The sequence below is a fragment of the Gavialis gangeticus genome, unplaced genomic scaffold (genome assembly GCF_001723915.1).
Source record: "Gavialis gangeticus isolate Ggan-Ray unplaced genomic scaffold, GavGan_comp1, whole genome shotgun sequence".
NCBI lineage: Eukaryota > Metazoa > Chordata > Crocodylia > Gavialidae > Gavialis > Gavialis gangeticus.
This window is the reverse complement of record NW_017729006.1, coordinates 29,634,364-29,637,108: the sequence shown is the minus strand read 5'-3', so window position 1 is coordinate 29,637,108 and position 2,745 is coordinate 29,634,364.

Here is a 2,745-nt window from a genome sequence, read left to right as displayed (position 1 = left end):
AAGCAGTGGGTTTTTAAAAACACTGCTTCAATTTAGGGCCGATTAAACCCCCATGTCACGCACACAACCTGCTAACTTACTTGTTTCTCTGATGGTGGGGAGAGGAGGACAAGCTACCAACAGGCAGAGCAGTCCCTGGGCTGCAGCAGGGGCTGGTGCTTTCCTCCATAGCAGCAGTGGCCCCCACGCCCCAGGCAGCACCTGCCGGCAGGCATCCAGCTCAAGCAGTCCCGGGGGGCACCGCAGTTGCGAAGACAAGCATTGGGTCCCTGCACAGCGCAGTGCAGGCAGGCAGGCTCCAGGGGGAAAAAAAATCAAAAATAAAAAAATCAGGCTCACTGCTTTTCTTGGGCAGAGCCTGCCTTCCTGGTCTGCTGCACGGAGCCCGGTGCTTTACTCCACAGCTGTAGGTGCAGCAAACTAAAATGCCTCGGAGGAGTTTTACTTTGCTGCACCCCATGTCATTTAAGGTGCATTATGCCACCGAATTTCCTACAGAGGCTGGAGTGAATGAGCAATATGCTGCCAAGACATGCAAACACTGACACCATTAAAGGGATGCAAAAGCATTTAGCCCACTTTAAAATGTCGTGTGCACACACCCCTCGTTTCGTCTATGTACGGCCTAAGGTGCCACCCTCCCCTGCCTTCTACCTGACTCCAGACCAATGCAGCCAACTACCTCTATTGTTTTGGGGCCTCTGTTTATATCTCTAATTAAGCTGTGCCTTAGCTTCCACTTAAAGCAGGAATTATCCTTGTCTGTTAAATAACTGAACACAACTATGAACTTAATTAGGGTCCACTGCTCTTTATGGACTAAGCTAATTTTGGAAAACCGTCTTTTTGCTTATTGATTTCTTGGGTATAAACGCACCAATTCTGATCTTTTATGGTTGGCTGTCAGACCAGGTCACCTGAGATACAAAGGGTACTCTGTTTAGATATGGCCCATGGAAGCTAGCTTACTCCACAAATCAGCTTCATTTTTTAAATTATTTCCATTCTTCCTAACTTAGCGATGCTAGCTGTTACTATAGGCAGCAGGAGGAAGGAAAATACCTCGGGCTTTTTCTCCACACAATAGAGACTCTCTCTGATCTTCTCCGATGGATCAAGCACCTCAGTCCAGTTGTGCCACCATCTCTCTGAATGTGTGGTGCAGGTTGCCAGCGACAGACCCCTTCCTTCATGCTGCCCTTCCTTATTCTACCCTGCAGCATCTGGCTTTTAGTGAGATTATGCCCTGGGGATAACCGGGGCTACCGGAACACTGTGAAATCCAGAAAGCATATCTGCATTGCCCTCTTGGCCCATATGATTAATTAATGTGCGAGACTTTCTCTTGTTGTCTGTTCGGATGAGAAATCCGTGGAGTGAGTCAATGTTACTTTTGGAGTCATTTTGGTTGTTTGCAACAAATGTATGCAGTGCTGGGTCTCTCTAAATTCATTAGAAACAATAACAGGCAGTTTCCTTGTTCGGAAATGTCCTGCCACTCCATTCAGCCTTGCAGCCAATAATCTTTGCTCCATCCCTAAGGATGACATTACAACTCGTTCTCCAGACTGTCTGCACTCAACATATGTGGGCTACAATCTCCTCACCTCTGTGTTTGCAACCAGAGAAACCTCCCAGCCCACCTCTAACCTGCTATCCTGGGGCAGTAGTCTTCACTGTTTGCTGCTGCTTCACTACATGAAGAGCCCGATTGCCCCTTGTGTGAACGCTGTACAACCCCATTTGTTCAAACAAGGTCTGTGATAATCATTGTATCCAGGATCCCTTACTAGTGGCTGCTGGGCTTTGGCAGTATTAAGTGTACGTGCAAGTCACTGCAGTCATATCAAGTAATAGCCTAGCAGTTTAATGTGAGGTTGTATACAGCATTGTGGATCCTTTCATATAATTTTAAAATGTAATTCAAGCTAAGCTGCTTTAAGCCAAAGTTCCTTAATTGTTAAATATAATGGATGTAGTTTTCATATTGCCTGTGTATCCTTATTTGTTATGTAGGAATAATAATACCCTCTTGGTTAAAACTATATCTGATCAACATAATTGTGCAATATTTTTTCAATATATTTACTGTATCTAGTTCAGTCACAATCTAACGGCAGGCGTGCTCATTGAGTATATCAATAAAACAAAAGCACACATGATTTAGCAGGCCTTAAGAACTGGTCAATCTCAGTCTGATTTTTTTTTTTAAAAAAACTGTAAGCTGGTCTGGCAATACATATTTGAAGACAAAGTTAATTTCTTTCCAACATGCACAAATAAATAAATGAATGCTGATAATTTGTAGCTTCTATTTCTACCCTGCTCTAGGTCTGATCAGGCACAGAACAAGGCCCAGGAAACTGTGAGACTGATGAGAGACCATGTTTGGGGAGAAGAGGTGGGAAGAAGCAGCATCTCAGGGCTGTGCGAGCTGACTGGAAACTAAAAGTTCTGGAGTACAGGAAGACTTCAGAGGCAAAGGACAGTTGCTACTCTGCTTTGCCTCCGCACAACAAAAATCTGCTCATGTTCCTTCCAGTTATCCCTTTTCCCCCATTGTGTTCTTCAGCTCTGTTCCATACAAGATGCTGCTGTACATACTGCATTTGATGATGTTCCACTGATTTTTCCCAGGTAGGAAACAGGAACTTTGGAGAACTGGGGGCTACTTTAATGCCAGTCTCTGCCTCTGACAACTTACATGTGATGATAAGCTCTCCAAGTTCCCTGTGTGTCCCCATG